The sequence below is a fragment of the Amphiprion ocellaris genome, chromosome 17 (assembly GCF_022539595.1).
Source record: "Amphiprion ocellaris isolate individual 3 ecotype Okinawa chromosome 17, ASM2253959v1, whole genome shotgun sequence".
NCBI lineage: Eukaryota > Metazoa > Chordata > Actinopteri > Pomacentridae > Amphiprion > Amphiprion ocellaris.
In genome coordinates, this window is record NC_072782.1 from 1,163,331 (window position 1) to 1,186,580 (window position 23,250).

General features: G+C 38.8%; 1 long non-coding RNA gene across 2 annotated transcripts in view; it reads left to right on the forward strand.

Moving 5' to 3' along the window:
- Positions 1 to 23,250, forward strand: part of LOC129350884 (uncharacterized) — a 253,537-nt gene that overhangs the window by 141,241 nt on the left and 89,046 nt on the right. Inside the window, exons 1-2 of one of the 2 annotated variants that reach the window (XR_008604460.1) lie at positions 16,520 to 16,789; positions 18,684 to 19,528. This is a non-coding gene — a long non-coding RNA (uncharacterized LOC129350884). Of the gene's footprint in view, positions 1 to 16,519; positions 16,790 to 18,683; positions 19,529 to 23,250 lie in introns of those variants that run through there. The other variant, XR_008604459.1, reaches the window with a different exon arrangement.

A 23,250-nucleotide genomic window follows, 5' to 3' on the forward strand; every position in this document is an offset into this window, starting at 1 on the left:
GGATTGTTTTTTGGAAGATTTTTAATCACTTTTTGAAAATATGTACAAGAACTTTCTTGCCAAATTTGAGGGATTTTTTAAATAAAACTTTAAAGGGAAACTTTTAAGGAATTATTGGAATTTTATTCCTGAAGGTTTTGCATATTTTCATACAAGGAAACAATATTTTTTAGTGCCTGTAAATGAGGACAACAGGAGGGTTAAGACTTAAGTGGTCTTTTATGGGATGGCTCCACCATTAGCTGGTACCAGGATCGTCACTTTCTAACATCCCATTCATTGTCTATGTGAAACACACCACAGTGCATGCTGGATGTGTGGCAGCGCATTTCCAACTGCGATCTGGAGCTCATTTGCATAAAGTAGACTTGACTTCTACTTTATGCAAATTGGCTGCGGGCAGCGGAGGTCATGAAATATTCATTAAACGTCTAAACTAGCCGTCATTGATCTAAAACCAGGACAGATTCAGAAGATTATTTCTCACCTCAGATGCTTTCAGAAATACTTTTTGCTGAAGTGTTTGTGTGATAAAAGAGAAAATTTGCATTTCTACTTTCCAACCTTAGGTTCATTACCGCCACCTACTGGGCTGGAGTGTTCATCAGTGTTACTGGTGTGCCAGAAATGAGGGAACTGAGGAGGGTGCAATTAAATGCGTTATTAGTTTAATGCGTTATTTTTTCTGTAAATAATCAATCAACATTAACTGGTTAAAATCCCAGCGTTAGTTAAAACTAGAAGAAAGGAAAACTGGGAAAAGTAGCAGCTGCATTGTATTATTATTTTTTATTGATCTGCAGTTATTGAAAGAGGTGCATTGATGCTAAAGATGAAGGAGCAAAGCAGCACATGAGGATGTCAGTCTGAAATATATCTGCAGATTTATTGGACAGCAGCAACATGACATTTAAATGTTAAGCATACACACCTTGATCAGGGTAACTGTAGACGCAATACAGCAGCAGACAAAAGGGGCAGTTCATGGCTGCAGCTATTTATTTGAGAGATAATATGCTTTATCACAACCATATCTGACTAAAACTGACAGTTACAGAATGAACCAAACTTGTGGATTTGTAATTGAGCAACTGTTTGCTAACATGTTAACCATATTAGCATCAGTGGAATTAGAATATAATAATATATATACAGTGCTGCACCCCAAAGCCCACAAAATCCTCCCCTACTTCTCCATTGTTTGTCCACAAGTGCAAAATAGAGCATGTTTGTTTAATTTTGCCATTAACAGGACAATGCAAACCCGTTTTTTCTCATCATCATTTTGAGTTTTAAACAATCCATAGATGAATATTTACAGAATTCATGCACTCAGTTCATCTAATTTAGCACACAGGTACTTAAAAAACACTTTCCAGACCATGTTGCTGTAATATTTATTCCAAATAATGGCATTGCTGTGTAATGTAACTTAGACATCTCTGCTAATGCGTCGCCCCACCAGGACCTACTGTGGTAATCAAGACATATCACACTGTCACGCTGTTATCAACTGGCACTGATTAAAATTTTCCACCTGAAGAATCATGCGGAGATGTGCTGCTGTGTGTGTGCCCCGGGTAATTTAAATGAAATTTACATGTGGACTGTTTAATTCTAATATAAATCATGTTGGGTCTGAGGTTCCAGCGGGAGACTTCCAGCTCCAGGGGTGTATTTTACACCAAACGCATGCATATTCCTGCTTGCTTACTTTTTGTGTTTCCTTGTCCTAAATGCATGAGTGTGTGTTGCTTCCTCTTTTCTCCCCAAAGCGCCGTTAAAAGGAGTCGCTCTGCAGAAAGTAATTCATGTTCAATTTCACAGAGTCCAACCCCGATCCCTCGCTTCCATTTAAGATCACCGCTATAACGTTAAGATATATGCACTAAACTGCTCTTTAAAGGTTCCATCTGAGCAGGAAAAAAAGGCTTTTTATCAGCTGCTAAATTATGCATTTACAACTATATAGCTCCTGAGATCAGTTTAACGTGAAAATAAAAGTGAAATTATTGGAGTTAGATTACTGTTGCCATGCAAATAGATAAATATAAAGGAAAAGTCGAGATCTGAGATCCGTTAACCTACAGCCATTTAGCTTCAAGGGTCAGGCAATATTTCAGTTCAGAAAATCAACCGTGAATCATTTTTTCCGTTAATAGGATAGCTTGGTCTAGACCAGGGGTGTCAAACTCATCCTAGTAACCTATAAATAACCACAACTCCTAATTTTCCCTTTGTTTTAGTGCAAACATTTTCACTTTTAAGGAATTATCTTTTTACAAAACATTATGAACAAACAGAAATTTAAGAAAAATGAATTCAGTTTCAGTTTCACTTTATGATCAAAACGACAAGTGAGATAATAACAAAAGCAAGACGAAATATTACAAAAATAAGATAAGACACACAATCTAGTATTTTACTTTCTGATCCAAACAACTTGCCATGGTCTAGAAATGATTTTAAATTCATAGTTTTACTAATTTACAATCTGCAGTTAATGTCTTCTCTGGAATTTTTCCACTTTGAGGACCGGATTGAACCCTCTGGAGGACCGCTTTTGGCTCGCAGACTGCATGTTGGACACCCCTGGTCTAGACAACCACCCACAGTCCGTCAGACGCAGCAACATCTGGCCAAAAACTCTCCTATTGAGTTTTCTGTATTACTCAGCTGCCGTCCTGTCACTCAGCCAATTAGCCTACAGTAAGTCAGTCAGCTCTGCGGTCCATTAGGTCGGATTGGAGCCGTCTAGTTAAAGAGCTCTCTTCATGCCTCATTTACCCCCTCACTCATTTTTCTCTCATTTGGAGGCAACGGGGACACCAGCCAAGAGTGGTTGGTCAGAAAGCTGGAAGAAAAGTGGTGATTACTTTCACATGTGAGAGTATTTTTCAGTGTTTTTGTCTTTTCTTCTTATTTGTCTTAAATGTCTCCAATCATGGTCCACTGAAGTTCTACTCCTCACGTTGTAAATGTAGTTTCTGTGTTTGATTCTAAAGGACTCTGTGAGGTAAAAGTAGAGCACGCTAACAAATGAAAAATTGATTTCATCAGAAAACCAGTTAGCTGTTGGATTTTCTTTTCACGTAATCAATAGAAGTGACTGAAACGTCTTCAAGAACCAGACTAGAGAAATCCAGTTGGTTTCCACTGAAGCTCCAAGGATTAAAACCACCTGGATGAGTGACAATCTACAGCAGGGGTGTCCAACATGCAGCCTGCGGGCCAAAAGTGGTCCTCCAGAGGGTCCAATCCGGCCCTCAAAGTGGAAAAATTCCAGAGAAGACATTAACTGCAGATTGTAAATTAGTAAACTATAAATTTAAAATCATTTCTAGACCATCACAAGTTGTTTGGATCAGAAAGTAAAATACTAGATTGTTCATTGTTCTTTTGTCATTTTGTGTCTCATTTTTGTCTCACTTGTGTTTTTTGTCTAATTTTTGTCATTTTGTGTTTCGCTTTTGTCATTTGTGTAATTTTTTTGCTTTGTTTTTGTTGTTTTTTGTCTTTTTTGTGTAACTTTTGGAATATAGATCATAAAGTAAAATCCTACATCATTCATTTCCAGGTGTTTTGTAAAAAGATAATTCCTTTAATGTGAACATTTTCAGAATGTACTTATTTGCGCAAAACCAAAGGAAAAATATAGAGTTGTGGTTATTTATAGGTTATTATGCTGTGATTTTACTGGTCACTGGAGATCAAACTGGGCTGAATGTGGAACTAACCTGAACTTAGATGATTTTGACGCCCCTGATCTACACAGACAGATCAATACAATAGAAATAAATCATAAATGCACCTTGATGTTTTTTTAAGAACAAACCTTTAATAATGAAAAAGCTGCAAAAAGGTTAAAAAGGACTCCATTGATACATGGATTTATTCAGCCTTAGCGCTCTGATGTCTCTCTTGTAACAGTCAGGATACAGACAGATCAGTCTGATGCACCTGTTGGTGCTATTTTCTATCAGCCAGGTATCATTTACACAGCATTTAATAAAGGAAGCAGCACAGGAAGGCCATGCCTGGTAGCAGTGCACTTGTCAGATCAGATTTATCAACATGCATCCTGATATTTTCAGGTGGCTGCAGAGATTTAATGAACTGAGAAGTTTATTCCTGCAGTAAAACAGTGAATCACTCATACATAAACAGAAACTAATTAAAGTTTCTGCATTGACCACAGTTAGTCTTTTTTCAATGCCAGTTTATAATGAATAAATACTTTCTGTATATTTCAGACTCTATTCCACTGTTGCTGAACATTTGCCGCAAATAATTAGTCGCTCTTGTTGGCTGTGGATGTTACGCACAACTTCTAAGACCAAGTTCCACCAAAATACCAACAGCTCATTTTGCCCAGCAGTATGTGAAGCGACCGTCCATCTGTTTGGTCCTTTCCCTCCACCTGTGCTCTGTGTGCTTGGCACCAAAACACCACACAGACCGGCAGAGCAAATTCCAAGTCCATGTAAATAGCAGTGTTCCTTGGCCTCGGTGTTAGAATCAACAAAACCCCGTCGTCTGTCTCACTCGCAAACACACTAAAGTAGAATGAGTTAGCCTTCAGAGGGTCCAATCTGGCCCTCAAAGTGTAAAAATTCCAGAGAAGACATTAACTACAGATTGTATATTAGTAAAACTATAAATTTAAAATCATTTCTAGACCATGACAAGTTGTTTGGATCATAAAGTAAAATACTAGATTGTTTGTTGTTCTTTTGTCATTTTGTGTCTCCTTTTTGTAGTTTTTTGTCTTGTTTTGTGCGATTTTTATCGTTTGTCTCATGTTTTTGCCATTTTGTTTCTCATTTTTGTCATTCTGTGTTTCCTTTTTGTCTCGATTGTGTTGTCTACTTTTTTTGTCATTTTCTTTCTCACTTTTGGTGTTTTTTTGTCTCGTGTTTATCATTTGTTCATTTATTTGTCGCTTTTGTAACTTTTTTGTCAATTTTTTTGTCTCTTTTTTGTTTTATTTCATGTCATTTGTCTATTTTTTGTTGTTTTGTGTCTCGTTTTTTGTCATTTTATGTCTCATTTTTGTAACATTTTGTCTTGTTTTTGTTATTTTTTGTCTTGTTTTTTTCTGACTTTTGTCATTTTGATCATAAAGTAAAATCCTCTATGGTTCAGGTCCAGATGACTAAATGTTGTGTTCCTTTGTCAACAAGTTGTAATGTGGAAATGATAAACTGAGACATAATATTGTTGAATTGAATTTATTTTTCTGAATAAATTTCAGGTTGTTCATAGTATTTTGTAGAAAGATAAGAACTTTTTGCAGTAGAACAAAGGAAACGTGGAGTTGTGGTTATTTATAGGTTCTTATGCTGTGGTTTTACTGGTCTGGTCCACTGGAGATCAGACTGGGCTGAATGTGGAACCTGGACTAGAATGAGTTTGACATCTCTGGTCTAAATAGTGGAAAATGGAATCCGCTCTGCATTACGGTTTCCTTCAAAATGTGTTTGCTGTTACAAATAAGTTGCATCAAACATCATTTCTGGGGCAGGATTGGGTTTCTAAAACTCTCTGCCTCCTTTCTCCCTGCATGTCATTAGTCCTCCTGCTTATGTTCTTCTTTTATTGCTTTTTGCACAGATATATATTTCAGCTCTGCAGACATGAGTGTTGGGCTCCTTACCAGGCAGCAGGTTTGCTTTGCATTCGTATTTATTGGCAATTCCAAGTCAAACATAAATGTGTAGTAAATGAAAATAAATCCTGACTAAACCAGAACACAGCTTTTATGTTCCAGCATTTATTCCCCTCAGAGTAGAAATTTCAGTTAGCCATAGGTGGTAAAATAAGCTGCAACATAAACAGACAGAATAATAATAATAAAGTAGAAACCTTGAAGTTGTTTTTGTCGTCGTGGACTTGTGTTTTGTTGAAGCTTTTGTTGAGGACATAACCTCTCCCCTCTGAGAAACTCTCACCATATACAGCTTCATTGTTTGTACAGCTTGACTAATAAACTTCTCATAATGAAGCCAGACAAGACAAGCCTCCAGAGGTTGTGCAGTGGGATGGAAACAATATTTGGGTTGTGAAAAATAACCTTCAGCCACTGTGTAATGTGGGCCAATTGACTATGATTTCACTGAATCACATCCAAAACACATCGCTGGGTAAGTTGAGGTCATAAACATGAACCAGTCTGAAGTTGCTTTACGGTACTTTTGGAGGCTTTTTTCCATCCTGAAGAGTCTGAATCCTGTTGACCCTCTGTAGGGCGGCAGAGCAGAGATTCAAATCAGCAAAAGCTTTTCAAGACTCTTAGATTGATGCTTTGCTTTAATTACACTGACAGGACTTATTATCATCTGCGAACCTCTCAAAGCACGAAAAGAAATAATAATCCTGTTGTGCACATTTACAAGTGTATTGTATTAGCAGTAATGGGTGCTGTAATTAAACAGCAAAATCTCAAGTAGATGAATATTTTTTTTAAAAGGTGTTGTTGAAAAATGGTGCAAACATGAGCTTTGCCTTTCTGTGTATTTATAAGAGTTTCATTCACCTCGTCACTCCCAAAGTTCGTATTCTCTCAGTCGATACTCATTTCAGTTTTCTGCTGCTAATGACTGGAACTCTCTGAAAAAGTCCCTACAGCTCTCCTCATCTGTCTTTTTGTTAAAAAAATCAGCTGGAGAAAGACTTCAGGACCACTCCACCTGTTTTTAGCCTTTTTTGCTGTTCTATTTTTAAAAGTCTTTGTGTATTTATTTTTGTAATAGTGTCTGATCTGCTGGATATGTAACCTGTTTTGGTTGTTCATCTTGTTGTGTGCTGCCCTTGAGCAGGACCAAAATGAAAACTAGTTCTCAACTGATTTACCTGGTGTAATAAAGGTAAAATAAATTAAAATGTCTGTCATGCTCTAATCGTACGACATTAGTATTAGTGAATTAAACCCCCACGTCTGTTTCTCGCAGTGCATTCACACGGGATAAGTGAAGTCTGCATTTCACTCAGATTTACTGACATTACAGCCCGGATATGAGGTCAAATCTGTGCACTTCGCAACATCCACTGTTGTTGTAGTCGTCATGGCAACAGTAACTATGTGACTTGAGAACAGCAGGGAGCGTTGTGGAGATAACAGGCAGTCAGGACGTTTGTATTCAGCCTGGTGAAAGATATGCTCACCGCATGCTGCTACGCATGTCATCCATCTCTATATCCTCCCAGATTTCCCACTTCTGGTTGATCTGGTTTTGCCGTTTCTGTGAACGTTTCTGTGAACGTTTCTGTGAACGGTCCATAGGTCTGTTGTGTATCAGCCGACTCCTGCATTTGCACCTAAAATGCTGTCAATAATTTCCACCGCAGCCTCCAGAATTCAACTGGGAAAGATGCAGAAAACAATAAAAAAACAACAACTAAAATACCCTCCAATCACTGAGATGCAGATTCACATGGGACTAGTATTATCACAATGAAATATAGTAGGGAATTTAAGATGGAATTTTTACTTTACCAATTACAGACATGGAGCATTCACACAGGATTAAGATCACAGACATCCTCTGCAGTTCTTACAAATCACCACTGATCCAGAGGTAGTACTCGTACCGTACGAATAGGGCGTTAACCCTCGTTTCGTCCTGCGGGTCGAAAAGAAAATTCACAGTAAAACTTCTGATGTCCACATTTTCAACATTTTTGGGAAATCTTTGAACATTTTTTGGTGGAAAAAAAAAACATTAAAAATGTTTCTTAAGAACATTCACATAAAAATCAAGCAAAATCCAGCGAATCTCGCTGGATTTTGCTTGATTTTTATGTGAATGTTCTTAAAGAAAATATTAGAAGTTTTACTGATATATATGGAATACTTTAGATGTTTTTAGGATTTTGGAAGATTTTTACTCATTTTTTGAAAATATTTACATGAATGAATTTTCTTGCCAAATTTGGGGGATTTTTAAAAAAATAAAACTTTTAAGGGAAACTTTTAAGGAATTCTTGGAATTTTATTCCTGAAGGTTTTGCAAATTTTCAGAAATTTGGAGAATTTTTTTGCTGAATTTTTGGATTTTTTTCAGACAAGGAAACAATATTTTTTGATGCCCGTAAATGAGGACAACAGGAGGATTAAGGAAGCTACTTTTCTCAACATCGCCCCTCTTTGCTTCATGCTAACCATTGCTACAGTCAACAAAAATCCTTCGATGATCCATGAGGAATTCTCTTTTCCATTAATGCGATGCTGAACTCAGCAGCAGCAGAACTGCTTCCTCTCCAGTCTTCTTCTGCTCTTCGCTTTATTCCTTCTCTTCATTCTGCTCTCCTTCTTGTTTGTTAGTTTCCCGTGGAGGACACACCGGCGCTCGCTGATGCCTCCTTGTCAGAACCATGTTGCTGCTTTCGTTTCAGCGTGCCCATGAGCGTGCATGTGTATCCAGGCAGTGCATCTTTAGCATCTCAATGGACAGACTAGCTGACAAGCAGGAAGAAAATATAAATCTTAATCACTAGTCCCTGTGCAGCAGTACGAAGAACACACACGCACACGCACACGCACACGCACACGCACACGCACACACACACACACACACACACACACACACACACACACACACACACACCGCATGCATATATTACATGCATGCAGTAAATGATCCACTCCAGCATGCAGCATGCATCCTCCAACCATAGGAGACTCTACCCTCTTCTCAATAGAACTATGATTATCCTCCATCAGTCGACTGTGTCTCCTGTCTTCTTCAGATTGCCATGCTGACTTAATGATCTTTTAAAAAACATTGTAGACTCCACAGGCATTACATGGTGCATCTGCCATCTTTTTTTTCCATCTATATCTTTATTTTTTTGCCTTGCTTCTTTTCATATTGCTCAGCAGCCCTCCACCAGGAATACAGACATGCAGATGCCTTCATCTTGTCGCAGCGTACAGCATCATGCATGACTGCTGCATTACTGAGCACGCAGCAGAATTTCAGGGGTCATATATGGGGAGTGGATGCTCTAAATTATTTTCTCTTCCACCTTCCACCTTTCCATTGTCCTCCAGCTGCTCCCCATCTGCAGCCTTTTTTACCCTACAACAGATTCTTCTACTGCCTCAAAATTTGGGCAATTTTTTGGAAAATAGAAAGAACAATGCTTTAAACTCCACTGGCCAAATGTGCACTTTGGAAAGTCCAAACAGAAGTAAGAGGGCAACAGTTTGACAACTTTCAGTTTTAAAGCCTGTAAAACAAATATTCCAACCTTATTACCTGGAAAGAGCAAGCGCCTTTATACCAAAACATAAAAAAGAGGGAGAAAAACATTTGATTTTAGTGACAGAAGCTTTGCCTGGACACTGCTGTTGAGGAGATTGGTGATCTTTCCATTGACTACATTATTTATACCAGAGTACCACGGCCTTTTGGTTTCTTTCTGAAGATCACATCTCTCCATACTTTCTTCTCTCTCTATGGCTGAAGCTCTCCCTGCTGGTCCTCCTCCATCACCTCCCTCCTTCTGGCCCTCCCTCCATCCAGTCTGTCTCTTTATCTTTATCTGTCTTTAATATCCTTCATTCCTCAGGACCTCATCCATCTCTGATGAATGAAAGAAAGATAAAAGACAGATGGAGAGTGTTATTGGTGGTACCATTTAGTGTGACCTCAGTAAGCTCAGTAATCACAGTACAGTAAACAAATAGGCTTTTTTTCATTCTGGCCTCTACTGATGTAAATCCATTCTTTGCAGGCAGTTTTGCAGATACACATACAGACCTACACATAAACAACAGACACTTATGTTGTGACTGAAGGGGAGTAGCTGAGCTGGATAAACAAGGTGAGAACACCTTCGCTAAACTGCCTCAAGCATCTTTTTCAACATTATGCAGTTAACCCCGAAAAACCCACTGTTGCAGAAATACATCAGTTTTATTTTATTTTTTTTATATTATTTTATATGTGTGTGTGTGTGTGTGTGTGTGTGTGTGTGTATATATATATATATATATATATAGATATATATATATATAGATAGATAGATAGATAGATACAGATATACACATCATATTTTTTGTTTTTTTCTGTATTTGGGTCTTACAGGGTTAAAAAAAAAACAATCTGTAGTGAGTCAATACTGGCTTACAATATCAGCTGACTGGTATATTCATCCATGATTCAACCAAGTACTGTGAGGTTTTAATCCTCTGATGTACCAGGAGTTATGCCCACAGATGACTTATGTTAACATTTAGCAGGTTTTGTTGATTCCCATGCCTATTCACCCCCCTGCATCATTAAAGTTTTAATCCCTAAACCAAGTATTACATCTAAATCAGCTGCTTTGTTCCCAAATAACAAATATATTCCTTCACAGATTTTCTTCAAACGTGGTGAGCGGTTTCTACTAGCTTTAAGGTCAAAGAGGAGAAACTTGTTGCCTGGGAATGAGGGTTTCTGTAAAAGATTCTGACCTGTTCAAGCCACTGTTTCCTATCAGCTCAAGGGCTGTTGTTCTATGGCTGAACCTGCCTCTTCTGGAGGCCACAGAAGAATAAAATCAGCTTCTGAGAGAAAGCAACAGCACAAAAGTGAAATAAAAACAACTACATTTTCCATCATCTGTATGAGATTTCATCTTGTTAATTCCTCACTCATCCCTCTGTTGCCTTTTTCTTCCTTCATCTCTGCATGTTTCTTATCTTTTATCTCTCCCTTTGCTTATTATATTCAGCTATAATGTCCAATAAAGCAGAAATGCAATAAAAATAATATTAAAAAATGTTCAGGGAAGTGTAGAGGGGGAGAGAATGAACACAACGAGGGGGAGAAGCCTTTTATCTCAGAGCTCCAGGGAGGCACACATTCACTCTAATACATAGATACTCCATGTGCATCAGTTTTATGAAAACAAACATTATTTTATTTTTTTTTTTTACCATGGGAAATGACATGATGTCTTTTTCTCAGTGTTTTTCCTTTTTTTCTATTCCTTCACAGAAACACACTATAGGGCTGCATTTTACCATTTATAGTCATGGAAAAATGATTAAACCACCCTTGTTTTCTTCATTTTAATTACCTGAAGAATGCAATGAACATGACAAAAAATGCAGCTGATTCCATAATACTTTATGTCCCATCTGACATGCTTCAGCTTCATTGTATTCCAGGGTATATAAGAGGACATTTCATGTCATCAGCAGCACATGCAAAGGTCTAGAGTGGTTTCCTGCTGACATTCAAGCCGTAGCACAACTCAGAAGTTGTCAGCTCTCACATAACGCCTACAACTAAAGAATTATGTGAAGCCGCAAAGGCAGCCATCTTGGCACTGCTGGAAATTGGTATGAGTGAGAGACAGGTAGCAAAAAACCTGAAGATCTCCAAGACAGCTGTTCATTCCACCAAGAAAAAACAAGCCCAACATGGTTCTACCAAACTGCTAGCTGGTCAGGAAACGTCTTTCTACCCACCAGATGACCGTCACTCATCCCTTCCTGTCAGGGATTGTCCTCAGACCTCCAGGGACCTTAAAAATGAGTGGACACTGTGGAGAAATGGGACTTGTTGGACAAGGACAGTTAAAACTTCTAATATTTTCTTTAAGAACATTCACATAAAAATCAACCAAAATCCAGTGAAATTTGTTGGATTTTGGTTGATTTTTATGTGAATTTTCTCATGAAACATTTTTAACATTTCTTTTTTTCCACCAAAAAATGTTCAAAAATTTCCCCAAAATGTTGAAAATGTGGACATCAGAAGTTTCATTGAAAATCTACATTTTTTTCCACATTTTCAAACTTTAAAACGGGTCAATTTGACCCGCAGGACGACACGAGGGTTAAAAAAATACAGTCAAGTCTAGCAATGAGCTGCACATATGTATGGGAAACGAGTTAACATGTCAGCCTAATTTAAATGACATTATTCACACGCCGATGCAGAGTGGTTGTTTTGCATAGATTTGATTAGTTATAGCTCAATAGCTAGATCTGCACTACACTGAAGAGGCAGGTGAAGCTCCTCAGCTGTCAGTCAGCATGACTCTTCACTAAATCAATCCATCTTCTCTTCATCTCACCGTAATTAAGAAATTTACATACGGAGGGCAACACGTTCTGCAATTTCTGGCATCCAGAAGAGATGCTGGATGAAGGCAAAGCTAGCTAGCAGACTGGAGGATGCAGCAGGAGAACCACTGATGCTCTTCAGCTCTGGTTTTTATAATATTACATGTTAGGAGGAGGGGTTTTATGTGTGGCTCCAGTGAATCATCCAGCCGTGATTTATGGCCCATCCAAAACCTCCCCAACACAAAAAGGATGATAAATTGTTTAATGGTGGAGCTCCCTGATTCAGTTTTATTTAATTCCCCGTCTTCTCACGTTTCCATTATTTTCTGACTCGTCTTTAGAAGCATCTATAAATTCCCCTAACGTTGACACCACTGCATGTAAAAAGAAGAACAAAATAATGTGTGTGTGTGTGTGTGTGTGTGTGTGTATGTGTGTGTGTGTGTGTGTGTGTGTGTGTGTGTGTGTATAAAACATACAATAGCATGAGTCACGTAATGTATGTATGTGCAGTTTGAATGGGAACATAACTGTGCAGCGACATCATTTCATTTTACGCCCCATTTGACCTGTTTTAGCTCGGAAATAATGGACACCATAAAATTATAGCACCTTTAGAAAGGACTTAGGGCTGAATGTGAAATATGCTGTATGTTACACATGACGTGACGGATTTAACTGTGTGGATGCAAAAGATAAAGGATATATCAGAAAATTAAAAATCTAAGCGTATGTAAAGCAAAACTGAATTATATTTCTCAAATTAATGCATTTTCCAATGCAAAGCAGTTTGTTGTTTTTTTTGTCAGTGTAGTTAAGTAATTTTCATGAAAAACCTTTGTTGCACTTTTCATGTTTAGGTCATTGATGTCCAACATGCAGCCCGCGGGCCAAAAGCGGTCCTCCAGAGGCTCCAATCTGGTCCTCAAAGTCTAAAAATTCCAGAGAAGACATTAACTGCAGATTGTAAATTAGTAAAACTATAAATTTACAATCATTTCTAGACCATGACAAGTTGTTTGGATCATAAAGTAAAATACTAGACTGTTCATTGTGCTTTTGTTGTTTTTTTTACCTCATATTTGTAATATTTTGTCTTGTTTTTGTTGTTTTTTTTCGTAATTTTTGTCATTTGTCTCATGTTGTTGTGGTTTTGTTTCTCATTTTTGTCATTTTTTGTTTCTTTTTTGTCTCGCTTGTGTTTTTTGTCTTATTTTTGTAATTTTTTGGTTTGCCTTATTTGTTGTTTTGTGTATTGTTTTTGTCATTTTGTGGGGGATTTTTGTCTCGCTTGTGTTATTTGTCTGTTTCTTGGTCATTTTGTAACTTTTTTGTCTAATTTTTTGTCTCTTTTTTCTTTTGTTTTATGTCATTTGCCTCATTTTTTGCCACTTAACAATATTTTGTCTTGTTTTTGTTGTTTTTTGTCTTTTTTTTGTCTCACTTGTTGTTTTGATCATAAAATTAAACTGAAATTGAATTTATTTTTCTTCAGAAATTTCAGGTTGTTCCTAATGTTTTGTCAAAGGATAATTCCTTAAATGTGAACATATTTGCACTAAAACAAAGAAAACATCAGGAGTTGTGGTTTTTTTTATAGGTTATTATGCTGTGATTTTATTGGTCCACTTTAGATGAAACTGGGCTGAATGTGGAACCTGGACTAAGATGAGTTTGACACCTTTGGTTTAGGTTTCAGTTTTTGAGTGAAACTAAATAATAATATATTTGAAAAAACCCACAAGGAAAATATGTAAATTGTACTAAATAGAGGGCAGAAGTGCAGCAATAATAAGGATTTTTTTTTCATTGATTTTTAACCTGCTCTAGTGCTTTGCTCGGTGTGAGAACACAGTGCAGAACAATTTGTTAATTTATAGCCCTTATTATAAAGTCCCAAATGTCACGTTGCTACTCTTGAGTTTTTTCTTTCCCCACTTGTTTGATTTATAATGAAAATGAAGCAGAAAATACCTAAGGAGCTATTGTCAATCTTGTACCGGAGACGTGAATAGTTTCCAGTGGAAACAGAGAGAGCATAAAGTGGATTTATGCTTGGAGGGGAGAGAAATACAAAGAGACAGAACACACAGCAAGACGAGTGTACAGGAAAGTACTTCTGTGCTGCTCAATATAATACATTTTACATATACATATAGGTGTATATTATCTGTTAATCAATGTAAAATGGACTGTTTTTACATAATATAGGAATTATTGTCACTGTTGTTGTCCATTAAACAAATGATTTCAAGCTGTATCAGACCTATTTACAAGGTTTGTACAACAGCAGATGTTATTCTACCATATAATACCTGCAGTTTGACAAAAAACAGCTGAATGATTTTGCTGACGTGTTCCTGGATCATTCACACCTGCATCAATACCCACTAGTTGCCCTTTCAGTTCCAACATGCACCTTATTCTTCAGTGACTCACTCTCACCAAACTCCACTGCTTCTTCTGCTGAAAACTGGCTTGTCTGAGATGATGCATATCTGCTTTAGCTCCTCATGCAAATCCATCCCTTTTAGCTGTAATCGTGATAGTCAGAGTACACGGTTTGAAAACAGCAGTGCTCTTTTTCATAGTCTGTAGCCGGGACATGGAGAAGTAGTTGAGAGTTTCCTCACCTGAAAACAAGAGCAGAAGATGTTTGTTCAGTCGCTTCAAAGTGACCTCTTGTGCTCGTGTGGATAATGACTGTTTTGGAAGTAGAGTAAAATTGTTGTACGGCGGTAGAGCCTCTTGGAGGGAAACGTGTCGGATTTTTATAATGGAGCTCCAGTGTCACTTTTGGGTGCCATTTTTCTGAGTTTCAAGCATTCTGAACTTTCATCCTGAACAAACTCTGCAGCTCCAACACCCACCACAGCATCGAAATAAACATGTCCTCATTGACCCCACTCCAACAGCACTGATAAACCTACTTTACATCTCTCAACTTGACTTTTTTTTCATGATACACTATAACTGTAAAGGTTTCTTCATTGTGATGCTTTCGGGGCGTTTTTCTGGCATGGTTTCCATCCACTTGTCCCTTTAGAGCAGGAGAGTCGCTTTTGGCCCGCGGGCCACATGTTGGACACCCCTGGTTTAGAGGGAAGGGTCACTGCACCTGTACCCTATGATGAAACATTTCTAACCTTTATAGTGGTGAAAACCTCCACAGAGCACCAGATCTCAGTCAAACAAATAGGAGATTTAGGACAGATGTGTCAGACGAGGTTCTCCACTGTCATCATCAGAACAGGAATTGAAGGCTGATCTTTTGGAATGACGGTGCTGAAGGCCTCCAGTAGAGAGAAAACCAGAGATTTGTAGTGTCAGTGCCATTCAAGGTGAATTGGACTGCTTAGTAAGACTCTTTATGTTGGTTTTTCCTTTAATTTCCATTAGTCTCTGACATATGATTAAAGCATTAATCCACTCCCATAGATGCTGACATCTATACCAGTATGTAAAGCAAGAGACCAACATGTTTCGTTGATTTTTAAGTTGTTCTGCTCTAATGTATGTCAGATTTCAGTGGATGCAAAGAAAACGATAAACCCAAACTGAGGTGGAAGCACACACTTCCTGTCTGTGTTCGCTTGGCTTTGAAACCCACACAAATCTATTACAAATGTATATACACACACAGACACACACACACACATAAAGCAACAGGAGCTGCACATCACCAACCAGGGAGTCGTTATGTAATGTACCATATATCAAAGTCTCCCCTTGAGCGACTTCAGGGATAATTGATACAACAAAGCATCGCAGTGCTGGAGCCATGGGAATCAGTCGGAGTGACTCCTAAATCACTAGAAGCCAACACGACACATTAAGACTTACTCTGGTTCTCTGTGTGCTGTTTATTTATTTATTTTTTTGTCATTTGGAATGCAAACTGATTTAACAAGTTTGCCCCCCAAAAAAGATAAAAACGGCAAACTTGTCTCTGAGAGCTGTTTATTCACAGCTGGGGGTCTATTTCTATCAGACATACGCTGGCATGCATATATGTGTGCAAAACAATAATTACACAGAACAGAGACTTGTATAGTGTCACATTAGCAATAGCAAGATTGTGGTTGATGGAGGAAAAGCACTGATGCACCTGATCTGATGGAGCTCAGAAGTTCAAGTCTGTTTGAGGAGTTATTAGTAATAATCTCACAGCTAATATTACCAATATAGCTGCAAGCAATGGTAACACTAATCACTCTGCAATAGTTCATTGTTGGCCAACATGAAGCCCACAGGAAACACAGGAAGCTGCCAATCAGTCACCTCCATAGCATTGGACCTCCTCACTGTCACTAAAAACACCTGAGCCAATCACCTGCAGTCTTTCCCACCTGGTATCCTCCCCTGTTCCTTTGTTTGAAGTGAGTCCAGCTTCATTTAGACACACAACAGCCACTTGATAGCAGCAGTTTCACACCAGTTAGCGCTGGAAAACCTTCACCTTTAACAACCTGGAATCATGGAAACTGGACCTTTCCTCCATATTCACCCCTAGGATCAGCGTTCACCACTACAACCATTGCTACTGCTGCCCTTGGATTTCTGGATATGGCATCCACAGTGGAACAAACATTTGGCTGAACATTGGTATCTATGGATGGAGAGAATTTGAATGGATGGCGAGCTACCCTTTGGAAGAACTGGAACGAATTCTGAGGAGATTCACCCACTGCAAGCCTAACAGCTCTATGCCTTTTCCCAATGGTGTGGTAGGATTCGTTTACTTGATTAACTTGATTAGCACCCCAATAGCAACACTGAACACATTCACTTTTCAGCTTTTATCCTGAACAAAGAACTGCCATTGCATCATTGACATTACAAATAGCACTGAGTCACTTTAAACTGGTTGAAGTGAAGCTGCTTTAATGTCATATGCTACTGATTTAATGGATTTAATTGTTTGATTGAATTGGAGGTGAATCTTATGTGAATATTTGATGACTGATAGACTCTGAAATTAAAAGTGTACTGAAAGAAACTAAACCGATAGGAGAATTTTTGTGAACATTGTGTTATTGTTTTAATTTATTGTTTTGATCATTGTTTTTTCTTGATGCATTTCAAATATTTTCTGTTGAATGAATATTTAATATATTACCGATAACATCAGTTCTGTGTCTTTTGTTTCATTAATCCTCACGCAGCTCCAAGAGTCGAACCTTACACTAGCCTAGTCCTTACCTCTACTAATACCTACATATGGTAAATTATTTCCATTTTAAGTGCTACACAGTGCGGATTTATGAATGTAAGACAATACAAAAAGAGCTTGAAAATGTTGTTTAGACCAGGTGAAGTAAGGCAGCATTTGACCTATCATTCTTTAGACTCAAAGTTGTTTGAGAAGGTTTGTTTTACAGCATGTTTGGAGACACAAAACCTACTCAAAGTCTAGAAAATGTTGACTTTCAGGCTAAATAATACAGTGACTTCTCATTTACAGCTTTAATTATCAAGCCAATAACTTTAGGACGGTGTTCCTGAACTTTTGCAGTGTTTGCTGTTTATCATGCAGAGTTTGGGTTGTGGGGTAAAGTGAATAACATTGATTATGTTGGTACAATGGCACCATATATATTAAGAACCCAGTGAAGGTTCAGTTCTTGAAGTTATGGTGTTGGGCAAGTATAAGAATGTGAATAATTTTGACAGGAGCCAAATTGTGAAGGCTAGAAGACTGGATCAGGACATCTTCCAAACAACACGTCTTGTAGGGTGTTCCTAGTATTCCGTGGTTAATACACACCAAAAGTGGTAAGCTAAATGATGCATGTGAGGCTAGCTTGTGTGCTCTGATCCCGTTAAAGATCTATTATTGTGCATATGACTGAAAATCTTAATGCATGCTATAATAGAAAGGTGTCCAAACACACAGAACATTGCGGGTGGCTGGATCTAGGGTTGAATAGCTGCAGAGTGATCAGAAGGCCCATGCTGACCCCTGTAATTAACACACAGACTGCATATAAAATCAGGGAAATGTTTGTAGAAGATCATGTAAGTGAAAGTTATAGGGGTATCTGTATAGAATCAATAATCTTAAGAGAGGTTACAGAGTGAGGTTTAGCAAATTAAACCTCTTCTTCTTCCTGAAATCCTCAGCACAGATGCTATAAAATAGTGATGATGTCTTGTTATTATTGGAAGCACAGATTAAGATCCCATTGAAGGACACGTAGCATCTTATTATTTCAAACTGGACGGTCTGTCAGTCAAGAACCTTCAGGCCTGCTGAACTAAAACGGGGCACAATGGCAACCAGTGGCCTAAATACTAATCAGATTTCATGTCTGAGTGATAATATTTCTACTCATATTACTTTATCCAATTCAGTTGTCTATCAAGGCTATGCTGTGAAATTCAGTTAAAACTTAAGATTTGTACCTAACTTCTCTGGACGTGTAGGTTTCCATGCACTAACTGGTGAATCAGGAAGCAAACAGTACAAATGGAGTCCTTGATGTTTATTAACTGTCGCTAACCCTTCGTCCTATAGGCATCACAATGACATATTAGCTGTGTAATTGTCTTGAAAATATGCAAGTATAAACCTGGTGTTATCAAGTTATGTAACCAGCTTTTGCTCTTTCTTTAGGCTGGCCCAGGATGAAGGAGACTGATGACTGCAGCCTCAACACCAGCACAGAGCAGATGATGCTGCATGAAATGGACTGCTTCTCATAAGCCTGTGACAACTTTGTCCTTACAGTTAGTGCCAAAAAGACTGAAGTCATGTACCAACCTGCACCTGGAATGCCCTACAAGGAACCATACATCACGGTCACGGGGCAGAACCTACAGGTTGTCGACAAATTCATCAAGGACAACAGGAATGCCAAGGCCAGTGCTGCCTTTGGAAGACTCCGTGAGGACGTCTGGTAGCTGAGAGACCTCAGCCTTTCCACCAAGCTGAAGGTCTACCTCGCAGTGGTACTCACCATCCTCCTCTACGCCAGCGAGACCTGGACTGTCTACAGCAGACATGCCAAACAGCTCAAACACTTTCACTTGAGCTGTCTCTGCAGACTCCTCTGTTTTAGGTGGCAGGACAAAATCCCAGATACGGAGGTCCTGGAACAGATCAGCATTCCCAGTGGCTACACCCTCCTCCAGAAAGCTCCAGCCAGATGTGCAGGCCATGTTGGAAGAATGTCTGACAGCTGACAGCCAAAACAGCTGCTGTACTGCAGACCGTCTCAGGGCAAGTGGACAGTCAGGGGACAGAAGGACAGAGACCTAGACATCAACCCCAGTGCATGGAAATCGCTTGCCCGGGACCATCTAACATGGTGAGGCAGAGTCACGACAGCAGAGAGCAGACAGACTGTAAAGGCCAGAGAAACCTCGACCTCCACAGCAGCATCCACTCATCTTCAGACCCATCACAGATCTTCACACGGATGTTGGAGTCGTGGCGTTCTTAGAGGACAAACATCAAAGGTTGGTCCATTTCTTACTCACCTTAGCCATCAAATGCCAAACAGTCATCACAAAACACTCTCATATTCCATTATATGAAGGAAAAAGTGTGGCGTATCCTATCTGACAGCGCTCTGATGGAAGGATCACATTATCGATGCACCGAATAGATGATTTTGTGTTGTTTTCTTAAAGTAATCTATTTCAACAGACTTCATCATTTCAGGATGAGGATATAACTGTGCAACATTTCCGACAGTGAGAAATACATCCCAAATGCAACACCACATCAGAGTTACATCACCAGCATCGATGTATCTCATCTTAAACAGTTGTGCTGTTATGCAGAATCACCATCATAGTTTGAAAAAATGACAAGGTGTCTAACTTCAGTCTTTTTCACTTCTCCTCTGTGACTTTTAAACCAAACTGTCCCTGCAGTGTGAGGAAAAGTTCTGAATGTATTGACTTATTCAGATTAGTTCTATTAAATGTAATTTGTTGGAGTCGGGGTGAGCAGGTCACCACACCAGCTAACAGGGTGACGGGTCATTTGGACTACAATCAAAATAGTCATTAACCTCAATAAGCGCTCCTTTTTTATATGCGGTTCGCACTGCCTCGGCACCTTCATTAAGAATGTAATTAAGTCTTTGACACCTGAATGGGGGATGTTATAATGCTGCGGATGAGTTGACATTTTTTGAGAAATGGAAGAAAATCTGATGAAGATCTAAAAATATAAAGACATTACATGCACTGGTGAACTAAATAGGCAGCGTATTATCAACTCGGGACTAAACAAATCCTGATTGTCACATACTGACCTCTTCGTCCGCGCTGATTGGCTGCATCTGCTTTCACCTGGATGTCTGACAGGTTTCAGCTGGTCTATAAACTCAGCGTCCTCTCTGTCTCTGTCTCTGTCTGCTGTTATTGCACCATTTCTTTCTTTTTTCCCCTTCCCTCTCTCCCCTGCACACATCGACTGTCTTTTCTCAATGAATCATCGCTTTCCACAATTACAAGTCTGCTCCAAATAGAACAGAAGCCAGAATGAGGTTCTTACTCCGCTGTGGGAGTGTTTAACAAATCCAAACATCATTTTTAAGTATTTTATTGCGGTATGAGGAACATTTCTACTCCCTGATATATCCTCTAAAACAGATTCATTCCCTTTAAATATTGCAGAGCTCCATTTTTTTTCTGACAGAACCACTCAAAATGATATATATTATCAATTTCCTCAATTTCATTATGCCTGGCAAATATGGTAACATGAGGGTTATGTTTTTATCCTCCGTCCCCGTAATAGAGTTGAAGACCTGTTGAAATCCCCGTGATACTGTTGCCACGGCGATAGACTCAGCATTGTGTTTGGTTAATGAGTACATGGAAACTTTGACCCCTGAAGTGTTCGGCATGAAAAAAACCCACATAAATACAAACGAATACACACTCAGCGCAGCCGTGCACACACACATGGGGCAGTTTTTCATTGATGATAAGTGTTCTGTGTTTGAGCCTGGGGTATATTATGGCTGCAAATCTATTAATCAATGCAAATATGGGGGGGGGGGGGGGGGGGGCAAACACGTGCACATGAAAGACGTGCACGGAGGAGTTCGACCAAAGAGCAGCGAGCTGTGTTATGCCCTGGAGTATATTACAGTGGGAGCCGCATTAATCAATACATAAACACAGTCACCTGCTGGCAACGAGGGGATGAAACAGGTCTGTGTGTGTGTGTGTGTGTGTGTGTGCGTGTGTGTGCGTCTGTGTGTGTGTAAGTGTGTGTCTGTGTGCCTCTGTGTGTGTGTAAGTGTGTGTCTGTGTGCCTCTGTGTGTGTGTGTGTGTGTGTGTGTGTGTGTGTGTGTGTGTGTGTGTGTGTGTGTGTGTGTGTGTTTCTGCATACACTCACACATGCATATCTATAGAAAGGCCGAGCTTTGATGCATTGGCTTTATATTGACGCTGCGATATAATTCCTTCCAGTGAAATAATAATCATGATTTATATTTGATGGTTTTACACATTTTATCCTGCAAGCGATGCGTTTCTTTTCCTACAGCTCTTGTTTATGATTCCACTTTGTTGTGGTGTTACAGTCTGTATTTAAAGTGAATTAAATCAGTCAAGTTTTATGACTTATCTGCATCTGATAGCTCAAAATGCTATTATTATTTTTTTGTTGTTTAGCTTGATTTTCACTTCATCGTTTGGATAAAGATTTTTTTTTTAATGTTGCAAATTAACTTGATGGTTGGTTTAGTTACAAAAACAATGCAGGGTTTGTGTTGATTATTAAGACTTAAACATCTCTTAGTGTCAGAGTGAAATATGCATAAGAAAAAAAAAACAGTGCATAAATGGAGATTTATTTGCGAGCCTGTGCTTTGTGTATTTGAAGGGGCTAGAAGCAGAAAAATTCCAAGCTGAGTTTTATGGAATTTCTGTAATATTTTATGGTCTAGATCTAGCATATATACAACAGGTTTTCCAAATGTGCTCAGACGTGAAACAACAAATTGATTTTCTTTCAACCAGTGCTGAACATTTGTTTCAGTTTATTGCATCTTGGTACTACAATAACTCTGAATAACAACGCAAAAATAAAACATGGGCAGACACTACTAATACTGACTGATTTATCCACTCCATCCTTTCCAAATAAATGTGCACATGCTGTATCTATTTGCATAATCCCAGATGACAAAGGAGTCGGAGCTCTGTCATGGCAGGAGCTTGACAAAGAGCCTCATGCAGGAGAAAGAAAGCAGTGATATTATTGGATCAAACGCTGTGTTTTAGAAAGACCAAACCGCTATCACTGCTGACAGGCATGTCATCCCCTCTTAGCTTCGCACTCTTGTAAATCCTGAGTTATTCCCTCAAGCAAAGTCTTGCAGGATTCTGGAGTTCTGGAAAGTGTCCAGTAAGGCGTCCTGCGCTAGTTTTAATTCTGCAGAGGTGCATCTTTAAAGCACTTTGAGTCTGTTGTTTTAAATCATTTGGCTCATATCAAAGTTTCTGAGTCCAGGATGGTGAACATGAGGGCTAGACGTGCCAATAATGAGCTGGCAGTTTAGCTGGAGGTATCCAGTCGGCTGGACATGCTTCCCCACAGCCTTAGACTGTTTTCAGGAGCTGGTGGCCAGTAGAGTGACTCTGAAATGCAACATTGGTAAAGTGCTCCTTTGAATTTGTACAACTGTCAGATGAAAGCAGTCTCTCGAGTATTTTTTGCAGTCTGACACAATATTTAGTCACCTATACATATTGTTCTCCTGCCATGCAAGCCTCTACCTCACCAAACCTGTTACATGCCAGTTTGATAGTTTTACTAACCTGAGAGTTGCTCATTATTCAGTATACTGCTCCCTCCCTGGTTTTTATGTCTTATTTCAGCCTCCTCTGTGTTGTTTTGACTCTTCTGTCCTGTTGGTGATTGTAGACTTTTAATGGAAGCTGGTTTTGGAACAGCCATCATATTATTCTGTTTGTCACAGTTATCCATGCAATTCAAATCGTAAATAAACAATATGAAATGACAATTATCTGTGGGCAACAATCTCTCTTTTTTTGGGCTTTTTATGCTTTTACACAAGAAATTATGAAATCAAAACCAATGTTGCTTTTATGGTTACTTAAATTAAAACAACAAAGGCATGCAAGCGTTACATTTTTGGAGCTGTGACAAATTAATGACTGAAATTAAAACCTGGCAGACGTATAAAATACA